Below are 19845 nucleotides of genomic sequence, written 5' to 3'. Positions count from 1 at the left end.
AGAAGAGTGAAAATATGAATGCTGCAGATGAAAATGTGTAGCTGATAATTTTTTAAGAGTAAAGGGTTTTTGCATGTATGTGGTTTTGATTCAGTAACACAAAATATGTAAATGGAAATACAATTCGAACAAGTTAACTGTATATAGTATTTATATGAATTTTTTTATCATTTAATATGTTGTAATCATATTGTACAGTGCTCAGCATATATTAGTACACCTCTCACAAATCTATCTTTTAAATTCATCTTTTGAATAGGAAGCTATACAATACTATATTTGTGCACCTACATTAGATTAGTCAGTACTGGAGCCAAATCTGGAGCTTATCTAACAAAATAACTTACGATAACAATCCAAAAGCTAGTACAACCAAATGTATATGTTATAGAAAAAATATTACTACATATTAATCAATAATAATACAAGTTTAAAAAAAAAAGAAAAAATCAAGAGAAACAAAAAAAAATTTGAAATAAAATTAGTTATGTAAAATTAGTATGTAGTTGAAATTTTGTAGGTTGTAATTTTTTTTTGCTTGAAAATTAGCTTGAATATAATTGTATTATCTTTCAATTAAAAAATATAATTAATTACTAAAATATTATTTTAATAAATATATCTGTTTCATAAATCTGTTTTGTTTACATTACATTACATTGCCTATGCTCAAAGTGAAATGGATAAAAATATTAATTTTCAAAATAGTGAGTGTACTCAATTATGCTAGCTAAACAAATAATTAATCAAACATAATTATTAATAATATTAGTATTACTACACTTATATGTTCTCATATTACTATTAGTCATGGGATGATAACCAGTTTCAAGATTGGTTTTACCGCAGTTTTGGAAAGACAATGTTTTAAAACCACTAAAAATGTTCTGTTAAACCGTTTTTAAGATATATGTAAGGGTTTTTTATCTATTTTTATGTGTTGTAACTAAAGCTGTGTGTTGGAAACAAATGAAGATAGCATACATATTTAGCCTGACTTGTTTCTTAGAATATAATATGCTGTGTTCAATAGAGGAAAAAAAGCATTTTTTTTTTTTTTTGCCCAGACATGTAAAAAGTACTTATTTTAGAGCAGTAATCACAGTTTTACTGTGAAACCATTGTATTTTTATCCAAGGTTATACCGTCAAAAACTTATACCAACCCGTGCCTAATTACTATCATTATAAAATATCAGTAAACATTATTTTATCATCATTATACATTAACATTAAAAAAGCAATGGAACTGTATGTATTTTTCTTACTATAATTAACTTGTATAACTACTTACTTCTGATCTTGCTCTGGTATAGCCCTTTCTGATCATTTAAATGTGATTTATGTCATCTCTCTCTCTTTGTCTTTCTCTCTTTCTTCAATTTAATTCAATTAGGTTCAAAAGAGTTTTATTGGCATGACTTGTCAAGTATTGCCAAAGCATTGCAGACTACATAAACAATGAATAAATCATAAAGTAAATGAATATGCATACAGAAAAGAAAAGATGCACACACAACTATAATTAAATACAATAACAAATAACAGACATTGAAAATTAAAAAGATAATGAAAGACAAAAGTTACACAACAGTACATTCATTCAGATGGTTTGTAATAATGTTCCTAGTGTCGTCCACGGGTTGACTATCTGTGTTTATGACAGGCTAATCTATACTTTGCTGCTGGTGATATTAAACTGGAGTTTGGTGTAATTATTTAGACATTGGAGAAATGTGTGGATACAAAGCTGCTGTCGTGTTCACAATAATAACTTTTAAAAACATTGTTAAAATGATTTAGATTACCTTTTAAACCATTTAAATGTTGTTAAACTATGTTAATATTGTTCATGTAGTATGTTTTCATTTTGCTTAACGCAAATTGTGCATATACCTGGTTTTAGTGCTAAATACTGAAATTTTGGTACCTTAACACCTCTTAAAAAACAGCTTGTTCCTGTTATAAAAATACATTATAGCAAATACACTTTATTTATTTATTTATTTTACATTTTTTCCAATAATTCTTAGGGCCAGATTAGATCCCCCCTGCCTTACAGACATTACAGTATGCCTTACTTTTCTGCCTGCTCTTTAATGTCCTATAAATAAGGGCAAATAAGCCCAAAAGTAATTAGAATAATAAAATAAATTAATTAAAATAACAAAATAACTGGCCTATTGGGGTTTCTGTGCTTTACAAACATTAAACGCAGTAAAAAAAGCTAATAGGGATTAGAAGTGAGAAACAAGGGAGGAAATTAAAATTTAAAGCATCATAAAACGACGGACTGAGAAAAACATGATGGAGGATCTTGAGAGGGAAATCCAGTGGAATAATTCATGGGATGTTGTTCATTTAACTTTGTGACTAGATCACAATACAGTGGCGCAAAATCCAAGAATCTGCAATACTGTGCTTAGAATTTTTTTTTTTATTGTGTTTATGCCACCTAAAATTTAAGCAATACAAAATAAATATATACAAAATGACAGAAAGTACATCTAAACAAGTCCAAAACAGCTGGAATGAATCTCGTCTGTTCTCTTTTGCACAGTCCTGCTGTTGCATTTGGAACTGTATGTGCAAAACACACTTCCTTGGACAAATACCATTGTCTAATAGGCACTGGATGGTAATTGTTTCTCAGGATGACGAATGTAAAAGGACATTTGCGTGACTATGTAACATGGCTTGCGTGTGTCCGGATGGCAATTAGGTTATGTGAGGACATAGTTGCCTGTGTGAATAAAATGATGTCACATACACACCCCAGTTAAATGTCACTTCAACGCTTAATATATTTACACACGCAAGCACACACACAGAGGTTTGTCTGTTTTACTGGTGTGACACCCACAACCAATATGAATTCCATAAAATATTTAGACAAAAACACAATTTTTTAATAGACTGAAGGTCTGAGAGATAGACATATTGACAGACAGATCTAAGTTTACTTTTTAAAATGTTCATAAATAAATATGTTTTAAGTATAACAAATGTTTTGCCCTAATTTATTTTTCAAATATTTTTTATCAATTTTAACAGCAATTCCTATATGATATTTTTCTTCTGGAGAAACTCTTATTTCTTTTAGTTTGGATTAAGCAAATCATTTCTTTATGTAAAAAGTGCTAAATTCAAGATTATTAGCCCTAAATTATTATTATTATTTTTATTATTATTATTATTATTATTATTATTATTATTATTATTATTATTATTATTATTATTATTTTGATTGGCTACAAGACAAACTAGTGTTGTTCCATGACTTCTCTAATTAACATGCTTAGTTGAATATAGTTATATAAATTGCTAAGTTAACCAAAAAATAACCAAGTTAGGCCTTCAACTAAATTGCGTTTAAAGCTAAACACTAGTATCTTAGTCACTAACCTAAACTGGTCTCACGGTTTGGATCGGTTCCGATTATCATGCCATCATCACGGTACATTGACAATGCTTTCCATACACAATTTTTTTTTACTTCGAACAACATGAGCATTCATAGCAAATAAACAAATGTAAATATCCAGCTCACTTTCTAAACCCGTCAATCGAGTCCTTACATCACTATGATTAATTCCGTGCTCAACAGAAAGGGCTGTGATTAGCTCTAACGCTCTGGCGATGTTTACCGATGAGTGACACTGATAAACAGCAGCGACAATCACAGCTGATCCATGGTAGACGTGGAGGTATTTTCTCAATCGCAGTGAAACAGGGGCTTCTGCTATAACTTCAGTGTCAGTGAAAGACTGTCCAGCAAACACACCGTGAATTGTTGAGTTTCTGCTTTTTTAAGTAGTTGGAGCATTTTAATTACTCACAGTCGCCTCCCTTGCCATAGTAAACTACTGCAATATATTAGATGAATGATGTCAGTAAGTAATAGCCGGTTATGATCTATTACTGAACATATACTGAAATGTCTAAATCTGCATCACGGTGCATTGAAGAAACAGTTCACTTTTGACAACCCTAACAAAAAGTAATATGCAATGTACTGTACACTTTTAACACTTACGATTATGCAGTAAATAACATTAAAAAAGCCAATGTTTTGCTGTAAGAAAAGGAAACAGTATTTTACAATAAAGGAAATAGGATTGGTATGAAATTGTGTAGTGCAAAGAATAAATAACAGTAATTACCTTTTGTACTCATTACAGGTATAGTAACTGTGATAATAAATGGTAAATTACTGTTCAACCATTACTGTCCCATCTACACTGATGCTTTGTGTTGCTATTTGTAAAGAAGTACATTTATATTAAAGCAGAAAACAATGATTTAGGCATTAACACATACACAGGATGTCTGTCTTATTCTAAACACAAAGATGTTTGGAACAGTTTTCAGAAAATGTTGTCCCTTAAAGTGTGCCCCATTCTCTGTCTATCAGTTCAGATGCAGAGTCTGATATGTTTTAAGCCAATAATAACAATTTACAATGAGTAAGTAAAATGTGTTCAAATGTTTTGAGGGTTTCTAAAATAAGTCTGTTGGTTAAGTTATATTATTGAACTATGTACTTGAAAGCTACATTGTTAGCTAGCTTACTCTTTGTAACCAAACCATTACAGTGACTAACTGGAAATAGTGTTGCCAGTATTCTACTGTAAAAAGACCTGGTAAGGTCTAACAGTGTAATGTGTATTTATTATATAGCTCATATATTGTGTATGGCCATATAATCAAAGCGCATCACAATTATGCGAGGGGGTCTCTCCACACCATCGCCAGTGTGCAGCATCCACTTGGATGCTGTGACGGCTGCCAGAGGGCAACAACGCCAAAGCACTCACCACACACCAGATATAGGGGAAGTGAATAGACAGTGACTGAGCCAATTCGATGGATAGGGATGATTGGGAGGCCATGAAGGGTGAGAGCCAAGGGGGGGAATTTGGTCAGGTTACATCCCTACTCTTTATGAGAAGTGCGATTGGATTTTTAACGACCACAGAAAGTCAGGACCTTGGTTTAACGTCTGATCCGTAAGACTGCACTCATTGAAAGTATTCCCTTCACTATACTAAGACTTTAGAACTCACACAGAACGTAGGTTGAGCACCCCCTGCTAGCCTCTCTAACACCACTTCCAAAATAAACCTAGATTTCCCATCTGGTCTCCCATTCAGGTAATGACCAGGCTCAGCCATGCTTAGCTTCAGTGAGTAACCGAAGTTGGAGTACTGTCACCATGGCAAAGACAAAATAAATGAGTTATTAGTTGTTTTTAAATTATTTATTAAAATATTATGTCTAAAATTGTATTTACTCTATTAAACAGCAGAATGAAAAATAATTCAAATTCATGGGCTAAAGATGTTGCCTTTACTGTTTTTATCATTAACAAAACCACTTATTAAATGTTTTCTACATTCCAGTGTTAAAAAAAGTTTTTTTTCAAAAGGTTCGACATTCAGAGATTACAATTTGGATGGAATTTCAAGTGCTACAAAGTTTTGCGCACTCACACACATACACATACACACACACACACACACACACACACAAAACAGAATGTTAATTCAGTCAGAAATTTTATCTCAGATAGTGGCAGAAAAACAAAGCCATTTTCTACTCAGACTGCAATAAAAGCTCTTGCACCTGTACATGCTGAAATGACATCAAGTGCCCATATAAAACAATTACCATCTGAAGAGAACTACAGAGTATAATAATACAGCCTCAATACAAATACTGCACCTGAAGGATACAGACACACACACACACACACACACACACACACACACACACCTATAAGCAAATATCAGAGCACGACTGTGATTGTTCGTTTAAAGTTCTGAGTTTCACATCCTGTGTTACTTCCTGCAAGAGCTTCTTAACGTGTCTTCAAGTCATGCAATATTGATGCTGATGTGAGAAAGGAAAACATATGGCCAGGCACAACCCTGTGTGTCGTGTGGAGATTCTGCTCAATACATCCACACAAACTACACAGATTAGCCGTCGGTCACACACACAAATCTAGACCATCAAACATGTGACCTGAGAGAAACAGACAGACGTGTGGGGGGGGAAGAAAGGCACACAGGAAGAAAAGGAATCAAAGAGAAAGAGATAGCAGTCGCATGCTAAAGCAGGGAGCCTTTTAACAGCTCCGGCTGGCAGGAAAACAGATGGGCGCACAAACCGTTCGCTCAGTCGCACCCCTGGTCGCATCACGCACACACGTCGAGATGTGAGACGGGAGGGTAATTAACTTTCTTTGGCTGTTGCCGTCTGTTAGAGAAAAGCAAATTAAACCCCTACAGCATCTCCTTCTTCCTATTCACAGGGCTCTCCATCTATCGCTCTACGCCTCCACCTCGCTTATCTGCCTTTGGAAATGTTTCAGGGAAGTTTTCCTATTTCAGACACACACTAGCACAATGGAGAGAAGAGAAATGGCAATTGAGATCATGATATTGCTGAGAGAGTGACTGCACGTCCTCTCGTGCACTTTTTTAAAACTGAATCGAAAAAAAAAAAAAACAGACAGAAAGCAAGACAGAATGAGACAGAACTAGAGGAAAACAACAGAAAGAACAACAGCAATGACAGAAATATGAATGATTGAGACAGACTAGAGACAAAGTTCTACAGACAGAACAACCAGCCCGATCTCACCAGTAAACATAACTATATTATGTTTTGTCAGTTTAGTGATAGTTCAGACATACAAAAATAAACTAATTTTAAAAAGAGGCTTGGTACCCAACCCCACCCCTAAACCCGATAATCATTGGGGGAAAAGCTAATTGTACTAAACTGTATGAATGAAATTGTACAACTTTATACGGATTAGCCACAAAATCAGAAAGTTATAAATTGCTGTGAGATAGCATTGAACAGTCAAAGACACAAAGATAGACAGTTGAACAGAGACACAGATAGACAGAACAACAGACAAACATGATGGATTGAATGAAACACCAAGAAGGCAAAAGAAAGAATAATAGAGCAAACAACCAAAACACGAAGAGACAAAAATATTGCTTAATACACAAATCTAACATCTTGTTCAACATATCCTATTTATGTTCAATGAATGATTTAACAATTCACACATAAACTTCATGTTTACATTATGTGTATTATTTTTGAAAACCTATTCAGTCACATCATTTTGATGGTTGTTTGTCGCCACCTATTGGTTAATTGGTTACACAATGTAATTGCTACAACATTCATCAGCATCAAGTTTTATTAATCGGTGATTTTAATCTTTACCATAAACTTGGGTTGTGATTCGTACAGATCACGGGTCAACCATGATCGGTTACACCGCTAGTCAAAACCATGAAAAGAATAGCAAAAATAAGAATAGACGCAAAGTCAGGCAGACAGAAAAGACACAATGATAGACAGAACAACAAGGACTGGAAGATAGAACGAGAGACCAACATCTGATGGAACAACAGAAATATGAAGACACTTTAAGAATGACATAAAATTCAATAGACTGTACAACCAGACACAACATCAGACTGAACGACAGACAATGAACAATAGATAGAACGTGACACCAACAGAACAATTATATGTCAGACAGAACAAAATACAAAAATATAGAACCAAACAATGATATACTGACAGACCAAAGGAATGGTGAAAACAGAGAATGACAGGAAGAACGACAGGCCAAGCAAGCACAGGACGTCAACATGACATCAGATTGACGATGTACCTCACATCACAGGAAATTACATTTTGTTTGGAAATGAAAATTGGGTTGATGTCATAACCCGACGTCAGGTTGACATCAATGTTGGACAGATGTTGCATTTTGGTTAATTTCCATTGCAACCTAAAAACAACAAAATATCAACGTGTTACAGCTACAATATCAATGATGTTATAGCTTGACGTTATGTGGATTTTACCAATATGATGTTTATCAGTCGTTGGATTTTGGCTGCCATACCTGATGAATAAATATCAGTATTTAACGTCAATATGAAACTGGTTTAAGATATTGGCTTAATGTTGGATTTTGGTCACTTTCCAACACAACCTAAAATCAACAAAGAATCAAAGCCATTTCGTGTCTTTATGGATGTCAAAATAACAAAATCTAACCTAATATTACTGCCTTATGGCATTGTGTGTCTGCTGGGTATCAACAAAAGAAAAAAAGAAAAAAAAGACAAAGTGAATGGCTGACAGAACAATGGAAAGACAAAATGACCTACAAATAGAATGACTGACTGACAGAATGAAAGAACAACAGATCAACCAGCAGAATTGCAGACAGACAAAATAACCGACAGAATAAATTCAGATAAACAACACAGAATCACAGACAGAAGGATAGAAACAGACAACAGACAGAATGAAGACATAAAACAAAAGAAAGAGAATGTTATAAACAACGATAGAATGACAGACAGATGAAAAATGAAATGGCCAACACTATCCCAAGGCAATTTGTAACTTTATGATAATGATAAACAGACAGAATTACAGACAGACAACAGACAGAATTACAGACAGACAACAACCAGAACAACAGACAGGCAAAAATGATGGAAAGAACATAAATAAAAGCAAAAGAAAGACAAAGAGAGATATAGTGATAAACAACAGACAGTAAGAAAGAATGATATAAAAGAAAAAAACAGGCAGAATGTTACATAAAACAACAGAAAGCAAAATTACTGACAGACAAAACAAAAGATGGAATGACAGGGAGATCAGCCAATTCGAATGTTATCAATCGATTGAATGGGCGTTATCAGCGGTTATCAGCTGATAGATATAGGCAAGTAGGAGCCTTCTGCGCCTACTGGTAGGCTCAGAAGACTTATCATCCAAACACATGATTAATCAGCTATAAATCACAAATGGCTGTGGCTGGAAGTTAATCAGAATTATTTATGCTATTTATTAAATGTTCCAGTCATTGTATTTTACTAAAGTCAACCACTACCCCAACCCTAAACCCAACTGGCACATTAATGTAAAACAGATCTAGATCTGGAGTCCTCTCTATTAGTATTGCTGATTAACAATGTGAATGAATGATAACAGCCTTCTGAGCCTACTAGTAGGCACAAAAGGCCTCTACTATCTATCAGCTATATAACCACTGATAACACCAATTCAATTGAGTGATAACATTCGAAGCGGGTGGAAAGACAGAACTTTTGAACATCGGACAAAAGGATAAACAGAATGACATACCTAATTGAGATAGACAAAAAAAAAAACTGACAAAACAACAGACAGACAAAAAACAGACAGACAGAACAGCAAATTTAGAAAAACAAACATCAAACGACAGACAAATAACAAAAGAATGACATACATATAGAATGATAAAAAAGGACAGATGGACAGAGAGATTGAAAACTACCTTTTCAACTGACGACATCGTTCCCTCACAGCAACATCATTTTTTTACATATATGAAAAATGTAATATGACCTATGCTTACTCCAACCAAGAGTCCATTTGCACACTCATGCAGTTCATCCAGTTCTTGACTCCAGTGTGACATTGAATTATGCATATTAGATTAGTCAATCCCAAACAGCAGCCGGATAAACCAATTACAAGGTTGATGGTATTATATTACGGATGGGTCATAAAAATCGAACAGGCTACGCTTTATCAGATTTCAGCTCAACTAACATGCGTGTTCACCATAGGAGCGCACATTTTAACTGCACTGAGGAACAGCATGCACGCGGCGTCCAATCGCTCTTGGTAGGGGGTACTAGAGTCATCTGAAGCAGCTCTATTTTTGTCTGTTTGGGGTGTGCATATGATCCATGTGTGATGTGATTCACGTCTTATTCAATTTGTGTGCTTGTCAGTTCAAGTTAAATATGCATCATGCAGACCGAGGGATCATATGACAGGATCACATGATTAGAATGGTTGTTATCTACTTAACATCCCTCAACAGTAAGGAAAGCCATGTATGACAGGGTGGTCAACTAGTTTATTTTTTTATTTTTCTCTTTACCCCCTTGTTGATTTTACGTTGCAAAAATGACCCTGCCACCATTTTAACAGCAGAAGAAAAGCTAAACAGCGTTTTTTTTTTTTTTCTAAAACTACATCGACAACAGAAAAAATGTATCATTTACTATTTTCGTATTTTCATGAAGGCTCTACATGTTTAGTGAACGATGGTTGTCCTTCGGGTCAATTTTGACCCGCCAGCTGTCTGCTTATTAAGAGTGATGTCACGCAAAGCGGCTTCCAGGTCCAAGCTCTCTATCAAATTGTATGGGGAGACTCAATAAATGGTAATAATAAACGTTTACAAAGGAATGTTATACTTTAAAAAATCATGATTGCAATTAGTGCTGTCAACCGATTAAAAAAAAAAACTAATTAATTGCACTTTTTTTTTTAGAATTAATCGCGATTAATCACATTTAAAAGACTGAAACTTGTATTTTGGCTATTAAAATGTAAAATTAATGTAAACGCAAAACAAAAACTATTTAAATTCAAAATATAATTGTTTATTAAAATTGTTGTTTGACTTGTGACACAGATTTCTTCATGTAAACAACACACCCACAATAAACCATCAAGATCCTGGCTTGACAGCCATATTTATAACAGAAATGAAAACACAGGCATGTTAATGCCATTTGAATTTCAAAACAATCAATGACAATAAAGAAAACATTAATTTCCAAGTTGGATTCTAAGTGGACTACAAAAAAGCCAAAATACAGGCATTGCAAATATGGAAAATGGAAAATTATAATAACAATAAAGTATTGAATACAAATAATTGTGCTCGTTGTAAAGTTGTATTGCTGTGAGTTGACAACATTAATTATAAAGCAGAAACAATTTTGCTTAGTCCTCCTTTACATTCAGCCAGTCGCTAAAACAGTCCAGTCTGTTGACATTATCGGGGGACAATGTGGACCTTTTCTTTTGAATGATGTGAGCTGAGAGTGCAACGCAATCTCACAGCAATTCATAACTTTTTGATTTAGTGGCTACGGACAATGATGTTTAGGCAGGTTTGTTGCTAAGAAAGCACGCGCACACACACAGACACACACACAACGCGTGGGACAAGGCAGCCAGAGCGACTCCCTTCAGATTCAACACGGATGATCGCGTTCATCAAATTTGCTTGTAAAAGTCTCTGTTGTAAATATTACTCAAAGTATGAGTGTGAAAGTGGCCCTTTTAAAAGTACTCAAGAGTATTGAGCAGTGAGTATTACACTGGAAAAGGTTGATGCATTTACATGTAATTTGTGCATGTGTGTGTAAACGTAACATTATGTAGTGCATTTTGTGATTGTTTACTTTTTTACTTTATTGAAAAATGAGTCATGCCCTCATGTTTAGTGAAGGTGGGTCATTTTTGACCTGAAGGGTAAATGTTGTATACAGAATTCTGCTATGACAACAAGAGGGTTAATATTTGCTTTCTAGGAAATAATTTCAGATGCAAGTCACAACAATAGAATCCAAATAAAGTGACCAACACAGGCACATTGTAAATACGCACCCTAGGCATGGAAAGATATCCGTTTTTGAGGTATACCATGGTTTGGAAAACTCAAGGTTTTAATATAATATAAATATACCTTTTTTTTTTTTGGTACAACAGTATCTCCAGCAGAGAAGATATCCAAAGATCAAAGATGTGGTTTTAAATTGTAAAGACATCAGTGTTTTTAAAACTCTTCCAAAATATTTTAAATGTTCCTCAAAATATAATATATTGGCTGCATCCAAAATCACCTAGAACTTAGTAGACTCTGCATTTGAATTTGAATTTACTACTTGACTGATGGAAAAGTACATTCTATTAGGGCTGCTCGATTTTGGGAAAAATCATAATCACGATTATTTTGGTCATAATTGTAATCACAGTTATTCAAAACGATTAAGTCAAAATTATTAGCTCTCCAGATAATTTTTTTAAAAACAAATATTTCCCAAATGATGTTTAACAGAGCAAGGAATTTTAACAGTATTTCTTCTAATATTTTTTCTTCTGGAGAAAGGCTTTTTTTATTTTGGCTAGAATAAAAGCAGGTTTAAATATTTTGAAACCCATTTTAAAGTCTATGATATTAGCCCCCTTAAGCAATATATTTTTTGGTTGTCTGCAGAAGAAACTACTGTTATACAATGAACTGCCTGATTACACTAAATCGCATTTTGAATCTGAATGCATGTATTTTGAAAAATATCTAGTCAAATATTATGTGTTGTTATCATGACAAAGATAAAGTAAATCAGTTATTAAAAATTAATTATTAATACTAATATTCTGGGGGGCTAATAATTCTGACTTCAACTGATACAGGTTTTTTCCACCCTGCAAAGGAAAGAGAAATAAATACAATAGAATAAAAATATTAAACAAACTGTGCTTTAAGCATCTTCACTGTAAGAAAAACCCTTTAGCTACAAAAGTCTTCAGTCAAGAGCAAAGAGGCATGTTCTCCATTTGCTGTATGATTAATAATCATAAAAACAAGCGGCAAAAGGAATATCGCGCGCTGTCTCTTTAATTTCTCTTTCGCGTGTCTTTTGATTCTTAACTCATTTGTTTATTACACAAATGAGGGTTAATATGAATAATCACTAAACGCTGCGTTTTGACACCTATTTGACTATTAAAGCGCTCACATTAAGATGATTTTAGATGTGTGCGCTGACTGCGCTCTGCTCATCTCAGTGTGCGAATGAGACCGAATGCTGACTGCATGCTTCTGTTCTGTGTGTGCGCACCTCGCACACAGAATCATCCGGTCTTTCACACTTTTAAGAGGAACACGTGTACAACTGGAAAGGAGGCGGTAAATGACACAATAATCGTTTATCTCGAATAATGGATTTTCGTAATCGTTAAAAGCCAAAATCGAAATCGGATTGTTGATTAATTGCACAGCCCTACATTCTATACAGTTTGATTATGAGTAGTATGAATAGAGCTTGAACGTGCTACTTACATACTGTTTTTTGAATTGTATGAATTCTGCCAAACTACTTGGATCGCATATTGTTTTTAGTGTACTTTATAGTATGGAGGGATGTGAATTCAGGCGCAGCCATTGTGTTCAAAGCAGAAAAACGCTCTTGTTTTTTACCCAGACTTTTAAAAAGAATATATTTTGGAGCAGTAAGCACAATACTATGAAACCATGATATTTTTATCCAAGGTTATCATACTGTTAGAATCTTATACGAGCTCATGCCTAATGTACCCCTGTTGACTTTTCTCAAGAGCGCGAATTAAGTAGCCAGAGCTACGTATAGCTGCATTCTGTCTTTTAAACGAACGCTACAAGGCGGTATGACACTGCTGACTGCTTCTGTTTCTTTTCGCGGTCAGTCAGTCAATCATTCGACAGTGGCCTCAGATGGATTTACGCAAGAGGAGCAGGCGCGAATGCCCCTTGTGAGAGAAAATTGATATCAAAAAGCATACAAAAACTAAAACTGCAAAAAAAGTACCTCCTAGGATACGTTTCGCACTCTCCAGAAATGTATACAGGGGTACATGTCCATAATGAATCTGGGTTGAAAATGACTTCTATGAAAAAGATTTCCCTAACTGCACTTTATCTGCTACAATGGTTTTGTGAAATAAAGTTACGTAAATTAAGTCTGTCTATTAAAGTGCAGTGTTCTGGAATTTAGTATTGTACCATTACTAGACTTACTTGTAGAGGGTATTAGGCATGGGTGACATCAAATTTTCCCTACAATAAGAATTAGTCTCATCATGATAATATATCATGATATAATAACAATAAAACCTACAATCAGATATTATAATAAATAAATGTGTCCTCTAGCATCTAGTATGAATGAATAAATGGTGAAAACATTACGCGTGTACTTACAACGCTATATTTTGTATTAATTTATATTTTGCTAAATAAAAACAAATATTACTTTTCTTTAAAGATACAGGACTTTTTGTCTCTCAGTGGGAGCGAGTTATGTTTTTTCCTTGATATTGTAATCGCAATAACTAACAGAAAATACTGCATAATGATACAAGTTTAAGTCCATTTCGCCAATCATTAACTTGTATTACATTCACTTTATGCGTATTGTTTCTTACATTGCTTATCAAGTTATAATTTTTTTATATATTACATTGCATAGAGTATTGAGGCTGTTTGTGAGTGTACAAGGTTAGCAAAGTTTTGAATACCAGAGTGCATGACAAAAAAAAGAAGCGATACTAAACTGCCTGAAATGAGCAATCAGTAATTCCACTTTTACTTCATGCACAAACCCTTGAAGGTTTTAACACCTCTGCATAATGCCAGACTGTGGTTTTCATTTGCAACACTGAAAAAAAAAAAAAAAAAAAACGCCTTTCACACTTATAGTTTTTGTTTTGTTTCAAGACCAAATATCTAAAAATTCTTAAATCAAGAAGCATTTTTTAGACAAACAAAAAATATTGTCTTGTTTTGACACATACTATGTCAAAATGATGAGAGTTTTTACATAAAACATGCAAATTAATCTGCCAATGGAATAATTAAAATAAGCTTATTTCAAAGGTAAAACAAGATTATTTAGCTCACCCCATTTGGGTGACTATTTTGCTTGTTTAAGAAATAACTCACTTCATTTTGACACATTTATAAAAACAAGATGAAATCTTCACTTATAAAAAAAGGACAAAATTGTCACTTGTCTAAAAACGGTTTCTTAATTTAAAATTTTGTTAGATATTTAGACAGAAACAAGACAAAAACTTTAACCCTCAAACACGAACAATAAAGTAAAAGAAACAAAGTTATGGTATGTGAAAATGTATATTTTTTTAACCTTGGCTGAATTTAAATAGAGTGATTCTGTACGGAGATACTCGAATATCAACAACAGCATGGACTGCATGGTACTGAATAAGTTGTTCTGCTTATTTATGTTGTGTAAATGTGTGTTAGCTGCTAAATCATATACAGAAAGACTTTGCTAGCAGGAAAATGTGTAACATTTCGACAAACTGAATTTAACAGGCTCTGCTTGATTTGTTATCACTTTTGCTTACATTTGGCACACTAAGACCGTACTCACACTAGGTACAGTTGCCTCGAACCAGGCCAAAGCACGCTTGTCCCCCCTCCCGTCTCCCCCGACGGCCCGCGCTCACACCATATCGGGCCTCGGCACGCTTACGTCATCGCTGCTGCGCTCTCTATGGCAAGCCTTTTTAGCATTTAAATCTTTGTTCTGACTCCATAAATATATTTAGAGATATCTCTAATTATATTTTGACCAGTCATAATTATAATTCGACTAGTTAGAATAACAATTAGAGATATCTGCAACTGCAATTGTACTATTACGAAATCAGATTGGAGATATCTGCAAGTATATTATGACTAGTCATTCACTTCTAAACAATCATAAAGTTCTCGTGCTGCAGGAATGAGGTCTGCTGAAGGCGCGCAGCTGTCATGCTGTGAGGAGTTTGCGTCTTTAATAAACTACGGCAGTTTGCGATCACTGAACAGTAAGAATGATTAATAAATCCATATAAAACAGCCCCTTAAAAGTCACGTCTCGCTTTCGGTTTCGGGCTTTGGCCCGTTTTGCGATCACACACAAGCGTACCGCGCCAAAGCCCAAGTGATCCGCGCTCAGGCACACCTCTTCCAACCGGGCCAGGGCCGGCCAAGTGAACCGTGCTTGAGCCCGATTCAGTGCACTCACACTTCTCAAACGATCCGGGAAACGGGCCTGGGCACGGTACGGATGGCATAGTGTGAGTAGGCCCTAAATGTTTTCTTTTTGTTTATTTTAGCTTTTTTTTGTGGTTTACCCAATTGGTACAGGCTAAAACTGACAATATTTGATCATTCTGAGCAGAAGTAATCAGCAAAATACGCAAGTTTCAATTGGTCCAGTAAGTGGCAATGTTTACAGTATGCTCTACAAATGGCTGACTTAAGACTATGAAAACACTTTTATTGGAGACCTCCAAAATAAAATTAGTGACTGTTAAAATAGTACATACAGGTACTTTATTTGTCCATCTGACTGGAAAGAAACTGATTAAACTATCAGTCTTATTCATACACACACAAAGACTTGGCAAGAAACTCCCCTAAAGTCAATACTCTCCTAAACGCTTTGACATTTAACATTAAGTACAATTAACACAACCTCTCAAAAGGAATTTTCCAGCTGCAAAGTGCACACTTCAGTCAGTATAGTTCGCTCATTTAGCGATTCTACTAATTAAAGGGTTAAATACACACAGTTAACACTTGTGGGTGAGCATGGAGATGTTTATGCGCAGTCAGTGCCAGACTGTTTTGAGAGAGCATGCTACACAACTGCTGCATTTCACAAACTTCCTTCTATGCAGGGTTTGGTGGAACAAAAACGATCTGATTATGAAGGTTTTCCTCAGAAACATCAATAATGAAAAATGAGCAATTATACTGAATTACATTTCATTTCTGCCAACGTCACTCTAGAGATGCTTTGACCAAATACATTATACAGTAGAAATCAGATCAGATTTTGCATTGTAAGGCTTTGGAACAATTTGAATAATATCTTTCGAAATCTAATCACAATTCAGTATATTGTTTTTTACGTTTTTGTCTGGATAGTTGCATCCTTCTCACTTTTTTTACTTTAGCAATACTGTATAAGCAAAAAGGCCCAGGCAAGTTCAGCTTTTCTTATTGATATTTGATGGCAGTTTATCAGGACGTGACAGTTTTATTCTCTTTGACTCATCGGATGGAAATTATGCTATATTTGCAAATTTTTTTATTATAGGTGGGCATAGATTCATTTTTTTTATTTAGATTAACTACACTGTAATCTTGGAATTAATCTGGATTAATCTAGATTAAAACGGCTCATTTAAATTTTCGGCCGAAAGCATTCAGAATATGTTTGCTACCCAAATAATGACTAAAAATAAGTCTTTGAGAATGGGTTTCTCAAGCCAGGTGGCGCATTAGACCAGGGGCTTATCTCCTGTTTCCATTGCATCACAAACTGCTTGAGAAACTGTTCTACTATGATAGTTGGTGATAAAAATAAATGATGTTCAATAAGATGTACTTGTGTTTACAAACTGTTTATTCAGTTAAACATGAATTTTGAACTGTAGGTCTGCATAAGCTCGAAACAACCATTTTTGATTACCGTAATCTGACTAAAGTCATAACTGAACCAAACAGAGATGGAATTAAGACGTGGAGTATGCATATATTAGTGGCATTATTGAAGTAATAACCGCAATCAAACTATTACCGTTCATTTGCTATGCTTTATTAAATTCCATAACACTCTCACCAGTCCTTACTCCTTATTTGCGTCTAATACCCCAGTATGGCAATATTGCAGTTTCGCACATACAGTTAATTTGAATGAAAACATAGCTAATGAATTTAAACTGGGATGTATGTGTTTTTTCACTTTATTAATTCATTATATGCTCCTCAAAATAAAACATTTGATCAATTTTTAAAAAGTATTTCAAATTGTAGTAAAATATTTTACACTATGTTTTTTTTTGCTGTTTCTCAGAAAATACACAGTAAAAAATGCTGTGTTCCAGCAAGCGGTAACATCCCGCTCTCCCTAATGAAGCCAATACGAAGGTGGCTGAAACTGCAATTCATCGACTCGCCTTTGGGGGCTGGCTCCAGGAACTCTAGATGTTCACTGACTGCAATGTTAAATTGGCCAATTTTAGAGCTGCTAAAAACATGTTTACAGCATGGTACAAAAGATGGTTTGGTGCATATAGCTAGTATTAACCTTCATGACAACTGTGAGGGGGGTTGGGGGGGGGAGTTATAACTCATCCGTTTCATTTTTATTAAGTTTTAAGTCTGTATAATTAAGGATGTGGCCACTTGAGTGACACCTAGGTCTCGCTGGTCGCCGTCACTTCACATTAGCCACTGAGCTCAGCATATATTGTAGTTTTGTTTTGTTTTATGTAGCTTTACAGAGTCAATTGCCTTCCATTTCCAACAATTATCAGATGATATGGCATGCTGTGCACTTTATTGTGCTCACAAACCATTCAAGTGGCCTCCATTTTCCAGGTGAGTGAAATTACTTATACTGTACCATCTCTATAAATGTATTTGTTTTATTTGAGATCTTTTTTTATATATATAATTTTCTTTAGAACTGTAATGCACTCCAGAATCTGACAGATTGATTAGCTGTAGGCTCTAGAACAGTCATCTGAAATGTTGTCATACAGTGTTATGCCATGATTTTATAAGAAGCCTTGCATTTACTAACACAGACTATATTCAAAGTATTTGGAAGTAATTTGCATTTTCCTCCTGTAGAAAAGTGTCATGTAAAACAATGCTTAGTGCCTCAATTTATTACAACAGTGTTTTTAAAAGACTAAACACTTTTTGATATTGTGTAAAACCAAGTACATGAGTTCAGAACACAAATGAGCCGCAGGTAATGAAGTATTAAGTGTTTCTCCCCCCAAAAAACCCTGTCTAAGCAAAATGCTAGCAGACATCTGTAGCTCTGCTCACGCTCCGCCTCTTTGCCCTTTTTTTGGTGACTCTTGGTCAGTGCGATGACACGCGAACAAAATGGCAACAGTTAGCTACGCCTACTTGTAGCTTATTTTGCACTCTTCAGAAGTGAATTGAAAATAAAACAATGATGTTGTTCCCAAAAAACCCTCAAGAATTGTGTTGTTTCAGCTTGTTTTAAATAAGTAGTTTGAACAAACAACATATGTAATATTTTGGGTGAAGAATATAATCTTTCAGAACAAAATTTTTCTGACCTCAGTTTTTGTTTAACTGCAAGAAATGTTTTTCTTTGTATATTATGAGTTTCAAGAAATAGACAAGGTTTTTTTATATAATAAGAGATGAAAAATAGAGAGAGACCTATAACAGACAGTTCAGTTTACAACCGAATAAACTTTGATCCTGTAGAAACACCTACTATGAGAGCCAAAACATAATGGATATGGACAGACTCCACATCCAAGAGACAGCGAGAGAAAAAAAAATAAGAAGAAAATATTTTTTTCCTGAAGTGATAATTCATCACTTATTAAAGAAAGGTGTTAAAAATGTGGACGTCTTTGACTATGAATGTGCGTGTGCGCAATGATAAAAACATCAAAGAAAAAACCCAACTCTGGGCAGGATGAAGCTGCCAGACTTAGTTTCATAATTAACACACAAGCGAGATACAGCCCTGCATAATGAACTCTCTGTGAATGACAGCAAAAAGAATCGCGGCTGTTTAACAGACCCAAACCAGTTATCACAGCGAGCCTCGGTCTCCTAATGACTCCTGCAGAGCACGTCCAGCACCGGCTCTATAGAGACATTCAAACTTCTGCTATTAGCTGCATGAGGGAGTCACTTCTGTCTGCTATTCATGCTTGCTTTCTGTGCTTCAGCATTCACATATTACATACCAATATATAAATGTGTTTGTGTGTACAGTACTGTATGTCAGTGTGGAGGAGCAAAACACAGCGAGGCAACATTTTAGCTAATGTTTCTCATCTTCCATTCCAAAATGACTTGTATTATGTAATTAACGGCACATATACAATATATGGAATAAACACTGAACCTAGTGCGGCACGATGTGCAAATTTTGACAGGTACAGATAACTCTTTATATTTAAAAGCCAATAACTGATGTGTAGGACAATAAATATGAATCTTGATATTAAATTGTCTGAGCCTGCTTAAACTAAAAAAAAACTACATATTTAAAATGAGCTGAAACAACACAATTCTTGAGGTTTTTGGGGACAACGTAATTGTTTTATGTTCAATCCACTTAAAATAAAAAAAAAACAAGTTAACTTAAATCCTTCA

General features: G+C 34.6%; 1 protein-coding gene across 4 annotated transcripts in view; it reads right to left on the bottom strand.

Annotated features, from left to right (window-relative positions):
* The window catches only part of galnt1 (UDP-N-acetyl-alpha-D-galactosamine:polypeptide N-acetylgalactosaminyltransferase 1), a 237148-nt gene that overhangs the window by 132850 nt on the left and 84453 nt on the right, over window positions 1–19845 (bottom strand). The window contains exon 1 of one of the 4 annotated variants that reach the window (XM_073926067.1): window positions 9457–9746. The exons of 2 other annotated variants lie outside the window; for them this stretch is intronic. The gene's annotated coding sequence lies outside the window, so the exon portion shown is untranslated. Of the gene's footprint in view, window positions 1–9375; window positions 9747–19845 lie in introns of those variants that run through there. One more of the 4 variants, XM_073926066.1, reaches the window with a different exon arrangement.

This window comes from Danio rerio, chromosome 16, assembly GCF_049306965.1.
Source record: "Danio rerio strain Tuebingen ecotype United States chromosome 16, GRCz12tu, whole genome shotgun sequence".
NCBI classification, from domain to species: Eukaryota; Metazoa; Chordata; class Actinopteri; order Cypriniformes; family Danionidae; genus Danio; species Danio rerio.
The sequence above is the reverse complement of the archived record's forward strand: the minus strand, read 5'-3'. Positions and strand labels throughout refer to the sequence as shown.